At 40.1% G+C, this 23471-nt stretch overlaps 1 protein-coding gene across 6 annotated transcripts in view; it reads right to left on the bottom strand.

Annotated features, from left to right (window-relative positions):
* Window positions 1-23471, bottom strand: part of rbfox3a (RNA binding fox-1 homolog 3a) — a 939385-nt gene that overhangs the window by 603439 nt on the left and 312475 nt on the right. The window lies entirely within an intron of this gene.

Raw genomic sequence — 23471 nt, 5'->3', positions numbered from 1 at the left:
TTTGATCATTAAAAGAAAAAAAAAGAAAATTGTAATAAAGATAGAAGTGATTTATGAGTTTAGATTTTATTTAGTTTGAAATCTGCGGTGGTTAAAAACTATGATGGAGACCATGCAACACCCAATCTGTCTTCTGTCTCCTTGACCACTTAATATCCTCATATAACCTTCAGTAACGATTCCACCTCATTGCTGGTACAGGCAAAGACATTTCTGGTCTTACGTTTTGCTATCTGTTTAAGTAACCAACTCCTGATTAGACAATCTTCTTCCAGTTTACACTGGCATGCCTACCTCACACCCCTTGTTCGATTTCAGAATAAAAACATGCCAATTTTCGAAGGACTGAAAGGGACTTCCGGTTGACGGCATGCTGGAGTAGTCGCATTTCTCGGCGCTCCTGTCCTACAACTTCTATTTTATTATTTACTCACTACCTACTATCGCTATTTACTTATTACCTACTATTAGACTGGAGATATGTATTGGGCAGGTTAAAACCCATCAAAATGACAAGCAGAACTAGAAACCAGGACCATAAGAAGGAGGACATTGGCGCTGCTAATGACGCTATCATGGCTACGCTAAAGGCTACGCTAGAAGACCACAAAATATCGCTCTCGGCGGAATTCAATGCGTCAATTCAACGTCTCGAAACTAAGTTAGACAACATCCAGACTACTATTAATAGTCATGATCAGCGGATCAAGTTCTTGGAAACTGCCGCTACAGCCACAAGTGAAGAGATGCAAGATTTGGCTGCTAAGCTAACTACAGTGGTGGAGGATAATGATAAGCTACGAACGAGGCTAGTCAAATTGGAAGGAAGAAGTCGCCATAACAACGTTCGTTTACTGGGAGTTCCCGAAAATGTTGAGACTTCTAGACCTACTGTATTTTTTTCACTACTGCTTCTGGACGTTTTTGGAGTAGACATTTTGAAGAAGCCTCCTGAATTAGACCGAGCCCACCGTGCGCTAACGGTGAAGCCAGGACCGAAGGGGAAGCCCCGGGCTGTGGTCATATGTTTCCACAACTACCAGACCCGTGAGCTTGTGGTGCGCAAGGCCCGGGAGTTACGAGGCAAGCTGAAGTACAAGGACACCCCCATTCACATCGTCGACGATTATTGCCCTGAAGTGCTGGAACAACGCTCTGCTTATCGCGAAGTCATGAAGGATCTGTACCAGCTTTGACTTAAGCCCCAGCTTCGCTATCCGGCTAAACTGTTTATCATGACCGACGAAGGTACACGGAAGCGGCTGGCTTCTCCGTGGGATGCTCGGAGCTACATCGCCTCTCACCGGCTCCTGAGTTCAAGTTCTCTGGCGAACTAACCATCACCGGTCAGACTTTAATGTGGTATTTTACTACTGATGAGAAGAACGTAGTAACTTTTCACCACACTAACAGGACTACTGAAACAGGTAACTCCTATTTTGTTATGAACATAAATATATTAACGGTGGACTCGTTTTGATTTGAGTCTCCAATTTGGTTTTCTGGTTGTTCTTCTTACAACTTGTACGTCTCTGCAACCTTGTGTTATTCGAACTATTTTTTCCTTAATAATGCCATTTTAGCATGCATATTTAGGATGACCACCTTATCATTTTGAATTGTTTTGCATAATCTCCTCTGTGTTGTTTGATATCTTTTGTATTTAGGTTGATTACATTAGAGTTATTTTTACAGCTATGTTTAGCTACCATATTTAACTTAGTTAAATACATGCATATACATTATTTGTACAACAATATTTTGTAAGTGAGTTTTGTATTTGTTTTTGTTTTTTCTTGCCGCAACGGGAGGGCCCCTTGTTAGCGTTATGATGAAGATACCGTCGCAGGGAAGAGTTTGCGCCCTGCTGTGCAATGGACACTTGACAATTGTTCTGTTTTTTGAAGGGGTTCCAGGTCCAGTTACTTGTTTGGTGTGGCTATGTGTGTGTTGTCTTGTTTTGTTTTTGTTTTGTTTGTTTCTTTATAGTCATCTGCCCCAAGCACAAGTATCAGTCCTCCTTTACCCAATCTCAAGCTATCACAGCGCCTACGTCTTTTTCGGTGCCAAAAGGTATGTCCAACACTGACAGTGGTCTTAGATTTATTTCTTGGAATGTGAGGGGTGTGGGGAATGCAACTAAAGCTAATAAAATTATGACTCATTTGCAACAGCTCAAAGGGGATGTATTCTTTCTTCAGGAAACACATCTTCGAAACAAAGAGGTAAAGCGACTCAAGAAACACTGGATAGGCAATGTATACCATTCTAAATTTAATGCTAAGACTAGAGGGACTGCCATACTCATTCGTAATAATATCTTGTTTGAACAACATAAAATAATTGCTGACCCAGATGGCCGTTTTATACTTGTTTCTGGAAGCCTGCTGGGCTCCCTTGTGATACTGGCTAGTGTGTATGGGCCAAATTGGGACAATGATGCTTTTATAACTAAACTGTTTTCTTCTTTACCAAATTTGGTAAACTATCATCTTATTATTCAGCACATTTTGTTGGATAGGTCTTCATCCAGGGCTTTTTCATTGAGCAAATCTGCTAGAATTTTTTAAAGCCCAGTTAGGTATTGTGGACCCATGGCGACACGGGAATCCTAATGCTAAGATATTCTCTTTTTTTTCTCACCCACACCGTACATACACGCGTATAGACTTTTTTCTTATTGATACTAGATTGCTCTCTAAAATTAAAGTATGTGAATACCATACTATAGCCATATCAGATCATGCTCCAGTTTCTTTAGATATGGCATTGGACACACAGGCTCGCCCTTTTAAATACTGGAGATTTAATTCTAGCCTGCTGATAAAGAATGAATATATTCAATTTTTGAGGTCCCAAATTTCACTGTTTTTTGAACTAAATGACTCCCCTGATATATCTAGGGGTATATTATGGGAGACTTCAAAGGCATACATGAGAGGCCAGCTTATAAGTTTTATTTCAAATTCAAGGAAAAAAGAGTTCTCTCACACTACTAGTTTACTGAATAAAATTAAAGAAGTAGATAATAGATATGCGACAAATACAGATCCTAGGCTCTATACAGAACGTGTGAAACTTCAGGCTAGTCTTAACTTAACTACTACTACAGCAGCTATGCTTCAGCTAGTCAAGACAAAGCAGCGCTTCTTTGAGTCCGGTGATAAAACTGGAAAACTTCTAGCTTATCAAGTTTGTGTTGAGGCAACTTCAAAACTAATTCCAAGTGTGAAATCCATTGCTGGGGAGACTGTATCAGATCCGGAGGGAATTAATAGGGTATTTGCTGGCTTTTATTCTGATTTGTACGCTTCCAGATCGCCACCTGCTGGCCATGAGATGCTTCAAAGGATACAATTCCCACAGATAGATGAAGAATCGATGAGATGTTTGGGTGGACCTATTATGGTGACTGAAGTGCAGGAAGCTATTAAATCTTTAAATATTGGCAAATCACCGGGACCAGATGGCTTCTCGGCAGAGTATTATAAAGCTAATTCTGATCTTTTGGCACCACTCTTGACAGGGATGTATAATGAAGCTTTTTCCAACTGCCACCTTCCTAAAACTTTGTCAGAAGCCACAATCTCTTTAATTTTGAAGAAAGATAGAGACCCCTTACTATGTAGTAGCTATAGGCCTATTTCGCTTTTGAATGTGGATTTTAAAATCCTTTCTAAAGTCCTTGCACTTAGGTTACAATGTGTATTACCCCAAATCATCTCCTCAGACCAGACTGGCTTTATGGCAGGGCGCCATTCCTACCACAATTCCAGATGCCTACTGAACATTATTTACACGTCAGATAGTTCGGTGTTTGTTTGTTGTGTCACTCGACGCGGAGAAAGCTTTTGACCGCGTCGAGTGGTGTTTTCTTTTTATATCTCCCTCCATACCTGATATGATAAGACATAACTTTTTATCTTTATTGGAGAATGTTGGAAAAGATCTTGACCGTTGGTCCTCATTACCATTGTCCTTAGCAGGACGAGTAAATCTTATCAAGATGGCAGTTCTACCCAAATTTTTGTACCTCTTCCAGCATGTTCCCATTCTTCTTATCAAATCATTTTTTGATCGACTGGATAAAATTATCCTGCACTTCCTATGGGGTGGGAAGCCAGCCAGACTCCATAAGTCTGTCCTTCAGTCTCCTAGGTGTGATGGTGGTCTCACTCTGCCTAACTTTAGACAATACTACTGGGCAGCTAACATACAGAAACTTTTATACTGGTTGTACAGTGATAATGATGATTCTATGCCTGCCTGGGTACAAATAGAAAAGGCACCTAGCCGTTATTCATTATCATCAATACTCAGTTCGCCACTCCCCTTCTCTATATCACTCATCCAAGAAAATCCAATAGTCAAGGAAACGTTAACCATTTGGAGGCAGTTTAGAAAACATTTTGGACTATTTGGACCCTCAATGCTGACACCTTTATTGAATAACTGTAACTTTATACCTTCAGTCAGTGATGTGGTTTTTAGAATTTGGTATGACAAGGGACATAGGCAGGTTAAGGAATTGTATCATAATGATGTTTTCTCATCCTTTGCTGACCTCTCATCTAAATATGATTTGGCCAATTCAAATTTTTTCCGTTATCTTCAGGCTAGAGATTTTGTAAAGAAGCAATTCCCTCACTTTCCTAACCATCCACCTGAAACATATCTGGACACTCTCCTGGAAACAGATCCTCAACAAAGTAAATGTATTTCTGTTTTGTATACTTTATAAATTAGTTCCAAAGTCTATTTCCTCTACTAAAATGAAATGGGAAGATGAGCTACAGACAACTTTGTCTGAACAGCAGTGGGGTTTAGCCTTGAGGTTAATTCGTCCTCAATTTGTGCCCGCCATGCTTTGATTCAGTGTAAAATATTCTATGAAGTACATTATACAAATTCAAAATTATCTAAAATCTATTCAACGGTCAGTGATTCTTGTAAAAGATGTGGACAGTCGCCTGGCAATCATGTTCATATGTTCTGGGCATGCCCTAAACTGAGAGTTTTTGGAGATATTTTGATACACTTAGCCAAGCATACGGCCAAACCATTCTTCCAAATCCGCTCTCAGCTATTTTTGGCATTCCTCCTGATCCAAATTTATCAGGTCCCATCAAACAGGCCTTGGCCTTTACGACCCTAATAGCTCGTAGACTTATATTACTAAAGTGGAGGCTTTTCAACCCCCCATCCTATGACAATTGGGTGAAGGATGTACTTTTTAATCTAAAGTTAGAAAAACTTAGATTTTCACTAAAAGGCTCCATTGACAAATTTAAGAAAACTTGGCTTTCTTGTCTTTCATGAGTTGACACAATTACTCTGCTTCCTGATGCAGATACGGTTTAGTATGTTCTAATGTAGTTTCTTAATTTTTTTTTTTTTTTTTTAGTATGTGTGTGTGTAGGTATGTGTACATGTATATATGCAGGGATTGAATATCTGTAGTCTTAGTTTTGGACCTGGATGGGGCTGAGTTCGAGGGTGGGGGGCTGTGGGATAATGGGCATACAATTGTACTGGAACCATTGCCATTTTTTTCCAACTGATGTCATTGTATGTCATGTTAAAAATCAATAAAGAAAACTGGAATAAAAACATGCCAATTTTCTCAGCTTTTTCGAAGGTTTACATACTTGTGAAGGTGTCTGCCCAGACCAAGAAAAGTGATGTTGATCCAGGTTTCAAAGGGCTAAAGAGCTATCATTTATCTTGATTAGGGTGGTGCCCAGAGGTGAATGTAATAAAATCCATTATTTAGGTCAAGTACTGCATTAATGCATTAATTTCTGATTGCCCAAAGATGAGTGCTATCACTCCATGCCCTCATCTGTAAAAATAAATGCATTTATGCTACTCTTGTTTTCACACATAGATCAGCACTGTTTGGTCTCTCGGTTTTCACTTAAAGATTTGTCTCGAACTCTTCAACTCTCATCAGCAAATCACTCCATATCTAGTGCTGTGTAGCTTCTTTGGTGTTTTTATAAAAAAAATAAAAATAAATTAACTGAGCCCCACCTCCTGCTGCTGAATGACCGATGCCATTTCTTTTTCAAAAGCAATGGTTAGACTGCCATACAGTGGGTCTATGAAAGATATGTGTGTGTGTTTGTGTGTGGGTGTGTGTGGAGATGTGTTCTGACACAAGCCAGGAGGAGGCAAGGATGGGGATTTATGCAAACTGAGTAGGTCACTATAACATACATGCTTACAGGAAAGCACAAACACACACAAACACACCCTCTCTCTTGAGGCTTTAATCCATCCAGGGCCTTCCAACCTTTGGATGTTTAATGTAAACACTGTGATAACACAATCAGTCCCAGTCCTCTCCATCCTTCTCTCTATCTCTCTCCTCCTGCTTCCCCCTCTCCTCTGCTCCTGGGCCAGATAATGAAATACATAAATGCAACATGGGTATTTTTAAGACAGTGGGCTGTTTTCCTCTCCTTTCCCATTTTGCCTTTGATGTCAATGTGTGTTTTGCTCCGAAACAAAATGCACAACAGCCAATAAATAATGGAGCCAAGCACGGCATTGCCACCTTCTAATCTCAGCAGGCCTGCAGCCCAGCGCTTCAAAGCTTCATGAGCCCCCGAAGCCACGGCAGCGTCACAATTATCATACAGTATCACCACAGCAACAACAGCTTCATAATGTTGAAGCAACACAACTGCAACAACAGCATTATGGTGCTACACCACAACAGAATTAGAATTCCAGGACAGCACTATGATGCTGGTAGAATATCAGAGCAACACCAGTATAATGCCATAACAGCACGATTGCAACAGCAGTATAATGATGAAAGAACACAATGCTATCCACATATTATAGGGCTTAATGCCCTGGCACAATTTGCATTATGAAGATAATACATAATGCTATTGAGAACAATATAATAAAATTATTAACATTATATCTGTAGAACAACAAAAAACTGTGTTTTGTTTTTACAACAAAGTGACAACAACCACATGATGTCAAAAACGCCTTGGTAATCATATCACTGTGATGTAAAGGAAAAAGGTTATGCAGGCTGTGTATACAGTAGGTTCATCAGCACTTTTTCAATAAACCATTTTGATCTAAGTTAATAATTCAAATGACACCTTAATCCATTTGAACCACTGAGATCCACCATAAACATAATGACTAGAGCAGCTTTGAGACAAGTAATGGTAAATGGACCTGCAGTTGTATAAGTGCTTTTCTAGTCATTTAACCAGTCATGGTGCTTTCACACTATGAGTCACATTCACCCTTTCACACACACATCCACACACTGGTGGCCTAGGCTACCATACATGGTGCCACCTGCTACTTTGTTTAACCATTTAAACACATTTGCACACTGATGGAACAGTCATCAGGGGCAATTTGGGGTTCAGTATTTTGCCTGGAACCATCATCATGACATTTGCTTCTCATGGAGGTCAGTCAGAGGAATTGAAATAACTACTTGGTTATGTGAAAATATCATGTTTTGGCTCAAAATACCTGGTTTTGATGACATTTTCCCAGGAAAATTAGTGATGCCTTTGTAACTCATGGTCTGTAGGTGGACCTGCACATCACTGCAACTCACTAACAAGTTGACAGATGGATTTATAACAACTTTGGTAAGCATTGGTAGAATGCACATATTTGGGGTTGGTAGTACATCCTAATCGCTGGAAGGCCTTTATTTCCTGCTCACATTTTCTGAATTCAATTATGTTATGCTGACATTAATGAGAGGCTTTGGCGGGTTGTACGAGGCCCAGGGGTCACCCATTGATGGTCATTGCTTTAGAGTGTACAGGTGGCATGCAGCAGATAACCATGATAGCAGCGGAGGTGATGTTGTTTCAAAGCAATCATCATGCTTATCATACAATATGCAATAATCCCCTCATATTGAAACAGGCAGATGAGCAAGATGGCAGTGAGTAGGATCTTCCATTAGGCTAATCATGCACAGTGCCACTCTTCCAGACGTTATGTCATTACACCATGCTATGCGCCGGGCGCAACGCCTTTGTCTGCATAAACACTGCAGAGGGATATCTGATTGACAGAGTTGAAACGATAAGAGGCAGCTTCGTTTCAGCTCAGCTGTTTGTTCAAAGGAACACAGCTAACTGGCTCTGCTGTATCTTTCTTTTCTATTTTAGCTTGTTTATTTTGTGCCCCACCACCCTCTACTCCCATGGCTGTCTGCCAACTATAGGAGACAGACAGCGTAATGATAATATAAATGTATATGATTATTCGTTAACCGTACAGTTTTAAAAGGAACTTGCTGGAGGACAAAACAATTTAAATATTTGTAATGCAGGTAATATAAAAAGTAAACAAAAAAAATAACCCAAACACATATGTCCTAAATTTCAAACATACATTATAGACACAACACATAAAAAACAACTGTCTACAAGACAAAGTGGACTACTTTCCCAGGTTTCTTTTCAACACTGTAGCCAGGCTGACTCAGAGTCACAGCTCCATAGAGCCTTGTATTCCTTCGGCCCTAAGCAGTGACGACTTTATGAGTTTCTTTAATGATAAAATTATAACTATTCGAGATAAAATCCATCACCTCTTGTCCTTACCTGACCTGACCCAGGACACAGATAGCCTGGATATGGCAGCAAGGCCTGAAATTTATCTGGACCATTTCTCCCCCATTGACCTTCATCGACTCTAAACTTTGATTTCTGCATCTAAGCCATCAACATGCCTGCTAGACCCCATCCCAACTAAGCTACTTAAGGAAGTTTTGCTCTTATTAGACAACTTTGTATTAGATATAATCAATGTGTCTTTATTAACAGGCTATGTACCACAGTCCTTTAAAGTAGTTGTCATTAAACCTCTTCTAAAGAAGCTCACTCTCGATCCTCAGATTTTAGCTAACTATAGACCGATATCTAATCTCCCCTTTATTTTAAAATCCTTGAGCGAGTGGTTGCTCATCAACTCTGTGACTTTCTCCAAGATAATAGTTTATTTGAGGACTTTTAGTCAGGCTTCAGAGTTCATCATAGTACAGAGACGGCACTTGCAAAAATTAATAACGACTTATTTATCGCTTCTGATACTGGTCTGGTCTCTGTTTTAACCCTTTTAGATCTCAGTGCCGCATTTGACACTACTGACCATCAAATCTTACTGCACCGACTGGAACACTTAATTGGCCTTAAAGGAATGGCAGTAGCCTGGTTTAAGTCATACTTATCAGATTGTTCCCAATTTGTTCACATCAACGATCAACCCTGAATAATAATAATACTAAGGTCTGCTTTGGAGTGCCACAGGGTTCTGTGCTTGAACCAATCCTTTTTACTCTCTATATGCTTCCTCTAGGCAACATTATTAGAAGACACTATAAATTTCATTGTTATGCTGACGATACACAGTTATATCTATCTATGAAACCAGATGAAACTGATCAGCTATCTAGACTTCAAACATGTCTTACGGATGTAAAAGCCTGGATGAGCCATAATTTCTTGATGTTGAATTCAGACAAAACTGAAGTTATTGTTCTTGGCCCCAAACACCTCAGAAGCTCCTTTTCCAACAATGCAATTTCTCTAGATGGCATTACCTTGGCCTCTAGCACAACTGTACGGAACCTCGGAGTTTTATTTGATCAAGATTTATCTTTTGCCTCCCATATAAAACAAACTTCAAGGACGGCTTTCTTTCACTTGCGTAACATCGCAAAAATTAGACATATCCTGTCCCAAACAGATGCTGAAAAATTAGAACATGCATTTGACACCTCTAGGCTGGATTACTGTAACTCTCTATTATATGTTCTAACGGGAAGCAAGAAAAGGGATCATATTTCTCCTGTTTTAGCTTCGTTGCACTGGCTCCCTATAAAATCCAGGCTTGAATTTAAAATCCTCCTCCTTACTTACAAAGCTCTGAATGGTCAGGCCCAATCCTGTCTGTCGCAGCTCATAGTTCCTTACCAACCCTCAAGATCACTGCGCTCTGAAAATGCAGGATTACTTGTGGTTCCTAAAGTTTCCAAAAGTAGGATAGGAACCAGAGCCTTCAGCTACCATGCTCCTCGCCTATGAAACCATCTTCCAGTTTCGGTCAGGGAGGCAGACACCGTTTCTACTTTTAAGGGTAGACTTAAGACCTTCCTCTTTGATAAAGTTTATAATTAGGGCTGGCTCAGGTTGGCTGGAACAGCCCATAGTTAGGCTCACATAGGTTTAACCTGCCAAGGGACTTTCTATGATATGCTGAGCTCCTTTTCCTTTTCTCAATGCAATGCAATGCAATCCATCGGAAAATCATGCATGTCTGTTAACTGCATTGCCATTTGCAAGCTTAGCTTAGCCTCAGTAGTTTAACCTAGCCTTAAATCTGTGATAGCCATGTGGTACTGTCACTACCTGGGGCTTGCGATTACGGAGCCTGGGTCTGTTGAACTGCCCTACGCTAATCCTGTTGCCTCTCAGGGGCATTCCTGCTCCCTTGTTTCCTAGTTTTTCCTGGATCCTGGCCATAACCTTGACTGTGCCTGACTGTGGTGATAGCTGTATTGATATTGTGCCCCCCGCTCGCCCCGATCGTGGTCTGGTCCTAGTTGTGCCGATGCTGTGATTTTGCTTTTGGACACCTCCCTATCAACATATGCATGAGACTCTTATCGTCACCTCAACATCATCATAGAGTGCATTTGATAATTTCACACCTATCATTATTGTAATATGACATGCATCTGTTTCTATTATTGCTGTGCCTCGCCCCCCCTCTCCTCCCCTCTCTCTTTCGCTTTCCTTTTTTGCCATGATTGTATTTCATTTGTTATTTACAACATCTATTGCACGTCTGGCCGTCCTGGAAGAGGGATCCCTCATCATCCTCTACCGCTCTTCCTGAGGTTTCTTCCTTTTTTTCCCCCCCATTACAGGGGTTCTTTTTCGGGAGTTTTTCCTTGGGTGATGTGAGGGTCTAAGGGCAGAGGGATGTCGTACACTGTACAGCCCTCTGAGGCAAACCATGTTTTGTGATAATGGGCTCTATAAATAAAACTGACTTGACTTGACTACTTTCTTGACCCAGTCATGCACTCTGACCTCCTCCAGAAGAGATTTGGTAACAACCTGAAATCCTGATCCGATCTCAACCATCGGACTGTTTTATTTTAATGTACAGCAATACAGAGCATAAATGCTGTCAATTCTCCTCCACTCAGCCTTTCATTTCTTTCACTCTGTTAAGCTGTGTGTGTAAAAATAGCAGCTTAGCTCTGCTCACCCCAAAACACCACACACCATAAACAAATACGCAGGATGAGACTGTTACGTTATTTACCAAAGTCACAAGCACTCGTTTCATTTCAGCTCAGTGTTGAGAGGCTCACAATTTGGCTTCAACTCGAGTGCATGGTATTTCTCTGCCCTGCTCAGAGGGGAGACAGAAGGCGGGCAGAGCTTAAACAACCTCAGTTGCCACTACAAGCAAAAAACCAACATGGCTTAGGCATTAATGAAGCATAATCTGTAAATATGAGGACGACAAAAATAAACACTCAAGGTAATACAGTTCATTCAGGTAACTCAGACACAGGCTGCACTGAAGTAACATAAATAATGGAGGGACAGACACTCCACCGACACAGGTCAAAAAGGGGGGGTTTGTCATTTTACACTTTATTTTATGAAATAAATAAATAATAACAACAAAATGGATAATTCGTTGCAAACCTATTCATTTTTTCACGTTGTTAGGCATAGGCTATACACTCGATTCATTTTGATAACTTAAAAGAAGCCCTCCTAAAATTTGCACCGTGCAGCTATATTATCTAGCAAAATATAAGTATCAAATCAGGACATCCCTAGTAACAATATTACAATGTCACACAACTTCTGCTTTTGCTACTTGGGGAAGACAGACAAATGTCTCTCAAAACCTTTATTTTGTTTATTAGGGTTTGAATTAACAGATACTATTGTTATTGCAGCAACGCAGTCTCAGACCAAATGACTTCTCAAACAAGTTAGGCAACAAAATCCAAACTGTTAAATTTGCATGCAAGTACAGTTTCTTTGTAAATTATGTTGATGCAGAATTGACAAGAATACTGATGAAATGTGATCCCCTTTATCTTGTGTTTCTGTCATGTCAGGAATTATAAATATGTTTTCTAAAAGCAGTTTGTTTTAATATTTTTCACAAGGAGCAGGATGAGAAATAATCTCAAAGGGACTGCAATTTTAGTCCCTCTAAAAGTGACCCTGCAAGATTCCTCTTTGCAAAATCTGTGTGTGACTTACAACTCTGTAGATATGAGAGAGTGGGAGTTTAGTCCCTTAAAAGTCTTCTACAGTTTGGTCAGCATTAACCTATTATTAAGATACTATTCTAAGTGTACAACAGATAATTTTCTGGTAACATTCAGACAGGCGTGCACCAATATTCTCCTGACTCGCTGTCACAAACACACACGAGGAGCCATTATTGTGTGAGTGCATGAGTGCATGTAAATGGTTACTGAGGAGCAGTACCTTGTACAGCCTCAGCCTCCAGTGTGTGAATGTGTGTGTGAATGGGTGAATGTGACATGTAGTGTGACAGGGCTTTGAGTAGTTGGAAGACTAGAAAAGCGCGATACAAGTACAGACCATTTACTTTTCTCCTCCATTTTCCTTTTAGTTAAATTGCTCAGACAGTGCAGACAGAAGTATAACTTTCAATAACTTTCACAAGTCTGTGCAAATAAGAATTTTTGCAATATAATCATTTATGTAAATGACATCAGTCAGTTAAGAGTTGCAAACACAAAACCTTGAGAAAAACACAGAGAGAGTGTGGAGGGTGAAAACAACAACAAAAACAAAAACAAAAACAGTCATTTTTTCAAAGTAATTCATGTGTCATTCTTGTGTCTCTTGCTTCCTGTATGAAGAAGTGATAGTGGTATTTCTATATATATATATATATATATATATATATATATATATATATATATATATATATATATATAGATATATATACAAACTGCTGTGTTAAAAAAAGAACTCACAGAGCGCCATCTGAGCTGTATTCACAGACCCCGCAATCATGCACAACGGACCCTCCCAAAACCTCCAAATTTAGAGAGGGGAAAAAGAATGATAGGGACACACACAAATGAAAAAAAGCCTACACGAAGTGTGCCAGGCTCCGGTGCCTATTTTACGTAGTAGCCAAAACTGGAATTACAATGTCCACGTCTATCACATAATGCACACTAGCCCAGAAAGACTTTCTCCCATTGACTTACATCAGGAAAGAGATGGCTGTAAATCAGTAAATAACTTTCTGAGAGCATCAAAATCCCAGCAAAACAACTCATTTCACTATCCCGATTTAAGCTTCCCATTTCGATAATATTTGAAAAGTCTAACAGAGCTGCAAGATGAAATTTTCTAGATCACAGTTCAAGCTAGCAAAGCCCTAAACCAGAAGTCAGTTTCTCCATTAGCGGTACCACGCGGGCACAATCTGCTGTGCTTAGCTGCTGTAAGTCTCTAGTGCGCATGCCTCATGGGCCAGTAGATCCCAGTGTTTTATACCCAAAATAAGAGCTGTTTTTGCTTTAAGCACCAATGAGCAGCTCTAGGAAAGAAAATGACAGGGCCCTGCCTCCATGACTGTATCCAAACTTTCTTTAATATGTCCATAAATTTAAAAGAAAAAAAAAAGAATATAGTAGCCTGTTTCTCCCTATGATGGCTGGTGACATAACAGGGTCACAAAAGTTCACAGTAACACCATGTCCTAACTGGATGCAGGCATCAGACTATTGCCCCACATTACATCACAAGGCATGTTCTCCATCCACACTGCATCCGTTGAAATGGAACTCCATCACATCATGTAAACAAAACACTCATTATTTATGTCATTACTTTGTCATGTTTATAATGTGTCTGTTAACAACATGGTGGTTTATCTTGATTATTGCCATAGGTCCTCTTCCTCATCAAAGGTGGATAACAAGACAGTTTTTTCTCAAAAAAACATTTTGACTCCTCTGCTAAATAAATGCTATAAGGTTAAATTTTGTTTAAATTGATGTAGAAATTTAGTAAATTGTTATTTTTTTAAGTCCTGTGAAACAGCCGTTACTTGTCCATTGCGGCGCTTTCAACACGAGTCTCTGGAATAATAAAGAAACGGGGTGTGTGACAAGAGCGATGCTCACAATGATGCAGGGCATCATTCTGTATCAAGCTATGTCGTGCTGCGCTGCATGGCTTGCGGGTAGTTAGGACATGGTGTAAGGTGTGAAATGTGATGGACCCTGGAATGTTGGGTTCAAATGGCAGCCCTCTGTCTGATGATCAGGAGGTCACAATAGCCATTTAAAAGAGGGCTGAAATGCATTACACGTCCTGCTTAGAGTTGCACAAATGAACAAATCGTCTGTGTTGTCAAGTCCAGTGCTTCCAACATTGCATTTAAGTCCTAAAAGGAATAGTTAGGAAGCCCGGAGGGTATCAACCAAAAAATGTTTGATGATTTGTGCACACAAATTATGTAATTCTCCTTCATATTAGGACTTTGTGCCCTTGAAATCTTAAATTGTCTTCAGATTACACATGGTAATTTATTCAGCCAAGTTATATTGTGAGCAGCATGTTAGCAGCTGAGTTTGACTAGTTAGTATGTGTCTAATGATCCCATGGAATTACTGAATTTATATTCTCAGAATGATAGTGTTGTTATCACAATAAATTCATTTGTGCCTGCCACATCAACATTGACTGCCTCTCTCTGACACCATATTGGACAGCATTCCTTGTTTATGCTAGCCAGTTAACAAATTAAGGTGCTTGGATCGACCTTGTCCTTGCAGCTGTTAAAGTGAGCTCTCTCAAATCTAATCTAACAGTGTCTGTTACTCTGTTAACTGTTTTTGCTGACATGTTATCAGCAAAGATTTTTGACATAATTACTGGGTATTCAACTGAAAAATAAAGGAAAGTGTGAGACATGAATTCCATACGGGGTGATAACGAAATAGAGTTACTCCTGGAGGTGTGTTATACACTAGACTCCTGTTGACTGAGTGACAGCTGAATGCTGACACCTGACAGGGAGTGAGGAGAGAAGTAGAGAGGAGGTGCAGATAAAAGTCTGACCAGATGTCAGCACCTCCTTTCAGCCTCCTCTAACCCCTATCAGGGGATCCTCCTCTGGAATTCCCCCTGCTCCTGACATTGTTCTGATGAGAGCATGATGGATTGGATTCATGTTCTCGTGTATGTGGCTCACTTTATATGGCTCTATTCTTTTTCACACAAATTACCATTCAACAAGACAGCTCAATAGCACTTTTCAAGTTTTCTTTTAGTACCCTCAGTTATGTGGCTCTACTCAATAGCACATTAACTAGATGTTTGGGATTTTTTAATTTATTCTTAAATTAATGTGCTTCTGTTGAAAGACTTCACTGCAACTGCTGTGTCTGGTATTTTCATGTCTTGTGGTTAGGCATGTCACAATATGAGATTTTAATATCCCAATTATTGTCAGAGTAAATATCAAGGTTTCATTAATAATTACTAATAATTTATTATGTTTATTATCATCATTAACTATAAAAATGTGGTAGGTATACTGTTTGGTTTTTGTTGTTGTTTTTTTGTTTTGTTTTGTTTTGTTTTGTTTTGTTTTGTTTTGTTTTGTTTTGTTTTGTTTTGTGTGTGTGTGTGTGTGTGTGCATCTGTGTGGGGGGCACAGACCCTCCCACAGTCCACCTCAGTTGGTAATATGATATCAATGCAAGATTCTGAAAGTAAACTGTAACACAATGTGAATTAATTGTTTTACCCAACTCAGACCATTGTGTGATGGGATCACTTTTGACAGGAAACAGCTACCTCACATCCTCCAGCCCCAGCTTCATTTGATCTTAACTACACATCTGTACAGTTTAGTTACCACATCCTGTATGATTGCAGCACCATGCTGTTGCCAAATGTGTCCACAGACTGACGTAAAAACACTTGGCAAAGTACATATGTACCAGCCATCTCTTCTAATTGATTAACAATACCAATGTTCATATGCAGCATTGAAATACAATGTCTTCTAAAATGTAATGTTAATAATCCATGATTATCCAGGAATGGATAAGTGTAATGGATGTAAAAAAAAAAATGATTCAACAATGGGACATTGCAGAGGCAAGACACAGCAACATGAAGAATGTGACAAAAAGTGTGTATCTAAGAAAACATTATGGTGTCAACATGTTGTATGTTACTGTGGATAGACTGTATTTAAACTGGAAACCATCATGCAGTGGGATGACTCCAGCCTACTTTTTACCTCCAGCACTCTAGCTCGAATCAAACTGATCTTCAAACTTGGCCATTATTTTGATCTAAATTACACACCTATAAACTTTCATGATTGCATCGTGGCCAAGACAGTCAGACAAAACAATCTATAAATACTAGCAATGTTCTCAAAATGATTATGTGGTGGTGCCCGCTACAGTAGGTGTCATCCAACACGTCCTTATCCCAAGTCCTCACACGTTGTCACTTTGCAGTTGACTTCCACATCTAAATATTAGGTTTTAGGTTTCCTCTTCTGTTGTTTACAGTCTGGGATGCTGCTACTGTGACGTCAACAAATGCACATGGTGGGATCATACCATAAGTGATTATGTTTAGGTAACAACAGTACATGGCAACCAATGTTGGAAAGTCAACAAACGTACATGATGGTGCATGCTGATGGTTAGGATTAGAGGAGGGAGGCACATGGTTAGGTGTAGGAAAAAAAACAAAAAACATCACATTTAGACATGAAGCAGACACTGGACTCCTTCATCAAATGGGTTTGTTTGTTGTTACCGGCAGCCTTTCAACCTGAGGCTGTCCTGTGTTTCATTAGCACAGGACAGGTTCCGTCCTGCAGTGATGCCGCCCATGCGCATATCAAGCGGATGCAGCCGGTGCTATCCACCAGCATATAATAACACCACAACTGGTTTACTCAAAAGGTGCCTTTTGGTGTCACACTCTTATGCCAAAAGCTCTGTCAATATATATATATATATAACAGCTATATAACAAACCCCCCCCACCCCCCCCCACACACACACACACACACACATGCACACACACACATTCACGCAAACACAAAGAGACAAACTCAACCCTGATGTTGGTAATTGTTTGAAACATATAAGCGCACTTGGGTATTGGGCTAAATACCTAAACGATATGTTGATTAATGCTTATTGAAAGCATATTTATGTACATATGCCTTTCATCCCCAGCACACATTTGTAGAGGTGTTAAGTTCAGGGTGTCCCCCAGTCAGCAAAGCTTCCAGTGGGAGTCAGCTGCCAGGAGTGCTGCTCACACTTTTTTTTTGTCCTGAATATTCTCAGCCAGTTTACCATGATGTTGCTAATAACACCCCCTCCTGCCCTCACATCCCTCCACATCCTCCAAAAATAACCATAATTAGCTGCTATATTGATTCATGCACAGACTTAAAAAAAAATAAAAAAGATATGAAACAACATTTGGAGTTTTGGAAATTGACTGCGTTAATTATGACTGCCAACTCCTTAAAATGCATTTGGTTCACAGGGAAATATGTAGATCATCTGTTAGAGGCAGTCACATCTTATTAAATATGGAAAGCAGGGAAAACAGACCTTGGCAGGCTTCATCACACACACACACACACACACACACACACACACACACACACACACACACACACACACAGTATTTACATATACAACCCAGTATACATCACACTCCTCCTGCACCTCTCCTCTCTGGTCTCTTTACTAACAGAGTTTACAGGCATTAGTTCATGCTAAGATGCATGTGCCTGTGTTCATTAATGTAATATGAATACACAGACATCTGCATTTAATACACTTGCATGAACACAGGTTATTTGGCTCAGAGGATCAAAGGAGCAGCCATGCTCACTGCTCTGTGACTTGTTTATTACTTGAAACAAAAATTAACAGAATTATACACCTGCCTGCACTGGGAGCTACAAACCATTCACATCTTCCTAATAAAATGATCAGCAGCTGTTTCTTTTTACAGTCCTGTTGTTTTCGGCTAGACTGCAGCAAAGTGGGAACAGCCCTATAAACCCAAAGTCTAAATGAGTGAGTGAGTGAATGAGTGAATGAGTGAATGAGTCAGTGAGTGAGTGAGTGAGTGAGTGAGTGAGTCTATGAGTGTGAGTGAGTGAGTTGGTGACTGAGTGAATGAGTCAGTGAGTCAGTGAGTTGAGTAAAAGCCAGTTCATAGTAACCACGTCGACATGTGCGCATGGCTTGGCTTTGGTCCGTGTGATGTAAATGTTATCATCCATCCATTTCCACAAGGATCCAATAAAAAGCTTTGTGGACGTCAGCGTGCAGCCCATTTTTTATGACTGAACGTTCCAAAATCTTGTTCAACACTTCAGTCCAGTCCAAAACACTGCTGTAATGCCAGCTGCGCTGCAGCCGCCTCACCATGGTGATGTTAGCTTTAAGTTGGACACTAAGCAGACATCTAGACCCAACAGCTTCATTAAGTTTCACCTGTAGTCAGCAGTGGGACAGTAAGCTCACTTTCCAGCCCTCCCATTCACTGCCGAGGTCTGACACAGACTATCAGCTGTAGTATGAACAGAACCATGTGCAGATCTATGCAACATGGACAGTATGTCTAAGTCTTAAAGAAGTATTTCCCCAATATAAAGTTCTCAAATAAAATTCTGCCATCTCTGCAGTAGAAAGAGGCAAATATCCAAATCATGCTATAAAACTTATAAAAAACAATGGATTTTTAGTGGTTTGAAATTCCACTTTCCAACCTTGGTGACGACCTACCATTGATATTGTCATTCTTATTTATTGCCAACACTTCAACTCTGGTGAGAGTTGCAGTAATTTATAAAATGATTTTCCTGACTGTGCTAAACAGTATAGCCAACAGGCCTGCAGAGGTGAGCTCAGAAGAGGAGTATTTATGAGCTCCCCTCTCTCCATCTTTCTCCATCTTTCTCTGGGGGATGGGATAAAGCTTTAGGCCTCTGATCTCCTCATCACTAATGCCTAGCTGTGATATGTGTGAGTGTGAGTGTGTGTGTGCGTCTGTATGTGTGTGTGAGAGAGTGCTTGTGAATCTTAATCAACCTGTTTCTATCACATTTAACTAATTTCATCCCCGTTTTCCATCTTTTCTCAGTCTTTCTCTCTGGATCCCTCCTGCATTCCCCCGCTCCCATTCCCATGTCTACTAATTAGAAATGCTAAAAAAACACAAATAAAGGAAACTAGGATGGAGAGGCGGTTCCCTGGGTGGCATGCTGAGATTTGGGCAGAGTTAGGATGACTTAGGTGTGTTTGCCTTGTGGGAAGGAAAGTAAGAGGCTTAAAGTAGAAAGTAAGGTGAGAGGGGAGGGCAGAATGATGCCACGGAGGAGAGCTCTTCAGTAAAATGTCAGTATACGTATTTCCATGATGACTCCTGAAATCATAAAGGTCATACTCAGACACAAAAGCATGTAGACCAGTGATACTCAACTTACAATCTGTGGGCCAAATGTGGACGCTGATAGGGTGCCGTGTGGCCCCCCAACCATTTTCTAATTGACAATAATAATAATTTTATATTTAGTATACATAAGGTGCCAGAGTGCACTGAACAGCATCAAAATAGAGCTTATTTATCAAAAAAGTGGAGGGTCCCCCTACAGAGGTCCTAACTAAGCCTCTAATGTCCTAAAATCCTAGAAATGTCCTAAAGCACTAGAAATGTTGAAAAAAATGCTGAAATTCGAGAAACATCCTAAAGGCCTAGAAACTTCCAAAACTCCTAGAAATGTCCTAAAATCTGAGAAACCTACTAAAATCTAATTTCTTAGAGCTAATTTCTTAAGTTCTAGAAACATGTGTGGGGATGCTGCGACTGGCCCCAGGCCCTCTGACATTTTGCAAAATGGCTCCCAAGCAAAGTGTCCCTGATGCAGACGCTGTTAACTAGCATACTTTGTGTTTGGGGTTGCTGTTCCTTGTCTGCACCATCAGTCTAATAATTAAACCCATAGAAAATGAATGTGATACAGAGATGAAGAACCTTTCCATGTAGATCTCTGTGTGCACTGAGGAGGATGTTTGCAACCTTGGATTAAAGCCCTGTCTACAAAAAGATGAGAACACTGCAGAGGCATATTTTCAATCATTTTGTTGCCTCTTGCCTGTCTTGTTGCCAACTGACAAGCATGTTAAAACATGTGCTTTTTTGATGACGGGTGGGGCTGGGGGAAAGGGAAGGTGCACGCATAACGCCTTGCTTCTCCTGGGAGGGTTAAGTGTTTGTGAATGTATCCTGCAGCGTCAACACTGGCACCACTGGCTTAGCCTCATTAGCATAAATAAATGTAGCTGGGGAGAATCGGGTGGCAGGGATGGAGCAGGCGGATGAGGGAGGAGGAGTGAGGAGGGAGAGATGGTGGTATGGAGAGCAGGTGTAACAGAGAGAGCCAGCATAGAGCTTTTAAAGAAATATGCAACTAGATAAAAGAAACAAACACACACAGTGTCTCTGTATTGTCCAATATATAAATCGGAGGTATAACATTTCATTGCTTTGGTGAATAACCAGTTTCAGTCTGTTTAAAGAAATCATTAAACACATCTTTAGCAGTAATCAATATAAATAATTTGAACTGAAAAAATAAATGTCTGTTTTCTTTTTCACCTGAAAATAAGAATCACTGTGCTCTCTTTACCTTAGAATGAGTCATTTATGTCTACATAGGGAGCAGGTCCTCGTTTTTGGAGATCAACATGTTGCACCGCCATGTTTTTACAGTAACTAAGAATGGACAAACCAAACACTGGCTCTAGATACAGCCATTTGCCTTTTCATGTGACAAAGTTAAACTGTTCATAACATGAAAGTTCTTTATTCAGTGCTTTAACTGGTTTTTGATCAGTTTAAATCACCTAATCTATTTATTTTAGAAAGTAAGAGACCTCTACGGATAATTCAGCTCACAGTAAAAACTTGAATGTCTGGATCAGAAAAATAAAAAGTGTGTAAAATCTAGGGGGATTTAGTGGTGTGTAGTGGTGAATTACTGGTTGCAACTTCACCTTTAAATAAACTAATATTATAGTAAAACGCAGATACTGACAAAAAGATGAAGAAGGTGAGAGGGAGCTTTGCAATGCCAGTCTGAGATGTTGCAAGTCTGACAGTTGCGTAAAAGTTGCAAAACATGTTATGAACCATGGTCCTTTTTTACTGGGCCTTTATGTTGTGATCTCTCTTTCCTCGCTTTGGTGTGTGTGTGTGTGTGTGTGTGAGAGAGAGAGAGAGAGCGAGAGAGAGAGAGAGAGAGAATGAGAGGGTGATGACAAACAGGCAGTGCCCTATGATTGAAAGGGGTTGCAGCCGCTGGATGATATCAGACTTTTTACACTTCAGCTGAAAGCACCTCTGCCCTCTACCACCAATTCCAACAGCCAAAATCTATGCTATGTATTTTGACAAAATCTTGTGTAAATAATTAAATATAAGTATGCAAGCCAGTTGGCAAGATTTTTGTGTTATGGAATTAGTCACTTTTAGGTTTGTCTAAGTCACACCACAAAACTGCACTAAAGGATGACAAGGAGTCTGACATCCCCATGTGCGAACCCATGTGGAGGCTTCACTTAACTCTACCCGCTCTTCTAGTGACAGTATAGCTATAACAAAGACATAAGAGTGCAAATTTGATCAATGCTGATGTAATGTAGAAAGCATAGATGAGGACCAGTTCCAAACAAATTAGTTAGTGTATCAACACAGTCATCATCTTTACATGCATGGGCTTTGCTGTTGTGACCAAATTATGAGGTAGCACATGATGTAAAGAATCACCCAAAGAGTGCAACAACAGCTGAGCCAAAGCCAAACCCCACATATCTATAAATTATTATTGTAGCCAAAACACAGACTGTCAAATAAATGAATATAAATCAGTGCACAGCACAGGATGCAGCACTGATTCAAACTCAACTAGAAATACCACCACATGGTGGTATGCCTCACCACACCAATCAAGTTGCACTTACAGTTTACATCCATGTCTGTGAAAACATGGATGCTTCTTCCCCCCATAAGATCTCTACACTCAGCACAGTTTCAAGGTGGGACCCATAATTTGTTTCACCAAATCACTATCTGACCAAATATGTCCCTTCCTGACTGTCCCTGTCCCTGATTTATGAAATTGAATTATGTCCAGAAAAGTGTTTTTGCAAAACATTGTGATGTCACAGTGAGTTGACCTTTGACCTCTTGGATATAAAATGTCAGAACTCCATCACTATATCCTTTTAGACATGTGTGAACTTTGAGCATATAAATATTTGTGTTATGGCCTAAAAACATTTTTTATGTGGTCACTGTGACCTTGACCTTTGACCACCAGATTCTTATGAATTCCTTTTTGCATCCTCGTGAACGTTTGTGCCAAATTTCAGGAAACTCCCTCTTGGCAAAATATTGTGTTCATGAGAATGAGATGAATGCAAGGTCACAGTGACCTTTGACCACCAAAATATGATCAGCTCATCTTAAAGTTCAAGTAAACATTTATGTCAGATTTGAAGAAATTTCAATTGAGGCATTGTTGAGATATTTTGTTGACAAGAATGGACCAGACAGACAGACAACCTGAAAACATAAAGCCTCTGGTCTCTGCTCTCACCTGTGTTGAGGTATAAAAAAGCTTATGCAATAAAATTACATCAATGTAGACAAATCAAGTCTTTGGTTTATGCTGTGGCTAGGTAGTTTAAAAAACAACCAAACAAACATCCAGACCATATTACTTTCTGCAACCCTGCGTCAAATGACCATCATAAGTTCAAGGTATAACTACAGCATATCATCATTCATTCTATCATAAAAACAGTCAGTGACTCTCAGGGAGAACTTCTACTCCATACTGCCACAATCAATGTCCAAATCAACCTTCAGCATGACTCCTGCCAGGGATTCTGACAGGCCTGGGAGGAACAGTCTCTGAACTGGACCTCTGCAATCTTGCTAGCAGCAGTACATGCCTCAAACAGCTCAGTGCACCCCGTCTCCATCACATCCTCCCAGTCCTCTTTTTCAACCCTACCCACACAAAAAAATGCTTATCCTGGTCTTTGCTCATCATATAACTCTGGGCAGACTGGATACCCTGCATACACAAACAAAGAGTACACACACACGTACAATCACTGCCATTTGAGCACCAGGAATTCCACACTCCCAGTTTACCACTTCATCCAGCTCCAGACTATCTACTGCACTGTCCAAACTCTGCTGCTATGACAGAGTGTTTGGGTTAGTGTGTGAGTGTGTGTGTGTGTGTGTGTGGGTGTGGGTGTGGGTGTGGGTGTGTTTCTCATCTCTGTGTCTTATTTA

The sequence above is a fragment of the Plectropomus leopardus genome, chromosome 19 (assembly GCF_026936395.1).
Source record: "Plectropomus leopardus strain MGB_pleo_1.0 chromosome 19, ASM2693639v1, whole genome shotgun sequence".
In the NCBI taxonomy this organism is placed as follows: Eukaryota; Metazoa; Chordata; class Actinopteri; order Perciformes; family Serranidae; genus Plectropomus; species Plectropomus leopardus.
Note: the sequence above shows the minus strand (reverse complement) of the source record. Positions and strands in the feature narration are given on the sequence as shown.